The sequence below is a fragment of the Gavialis gangeticus genome, unplaced genomic scaffold, assembly GCF_001723915.1.
Source record: "Gavialis gangeticus isolate Ggan-Ray unplaced genomic scaffold, GavGan_comp1, whole genome shotgun sequence".
NCBI classification, from domain to species: Eukaryota; Metazoa; Chordata; order Crocodylia; family Gavialidae; genus Gavialis; species Gavialis gangeticus.
Window position 1 is genome coordinate 3,809,489 of NW_017729016.1, and position 609 is coordinate 3,810,097.

Here is a 609-nt window from a genome sequence, read left to right on the forward strand (position 1 = left end):
ATAGACTCCATCTCGAGGTCGGATTTTTTCCTATCCTGCGAAACACGACGCTGAAATCACGCCATCCTCAAAAACAAGCCTCCAAACTTTATGTCCCGTTTTATCGTTAACCTTTCCGGTTTGCAGCAGTCTGTTGTCAGAAGCACATTCAATGCAAATAGGAACGGGGTTGGTTTTGTGGTTAAATACATCTCCAGGTGGCCTTAGTCCCATTTTTGTTGTTGTTAATTATTTTTTTTAACAGTTATAACATGTCTAATGGAACAGTCTTTTGGTTTGCTCCCTACAGCAGAGGGCATATTTGGGCTCCAGTCTTCCAAAACTGAACATGCATGCTTTGTAGCAAGTCAATACCGTGGTTTAATTGATTTATCCTCTCTTCACTTGTAAAGTTAAGCTCAGGAGTAAGTTTGAAGCCATTCCTAAAAGAGCGGAGATGCTTTTTCATGCTATTGCTGGGGTTATCTTCCATCTTTCAATGTTCAAGGGGACAGGAGTGCTAATACATACATTTCACACGCGTGTGTTTTGTCCTACTGGATGCTTTGCTACGAACACAGTCGGGGCCCACATCTGCCATTAGAAAGTGTGATCGATCAACCCTGCGCA

General features: G+C 42.5%; 1 long non-coding RNA gene across 1 annotated transcript in view; it reads left to right on the plus strand.

Moving 5' to 3' along the window:
- The window catches only part of LOC109294379, a 4,322-nt gene extending 4,253 nt beyond the window's left edge, over positions 1-69 (plus strand). The window contains exon 2 of the long non-coding RNA XR_002096515.1: positions 18-69. This is a non-coding gene — a long non-coding RNA (uncharacterized LOC109294379). The remainder of the gene's footprint in view (positions 1-17) is intronic.
- The last annotated feature ends 540 nt before the right edge of the window (positions 70-609 follow it).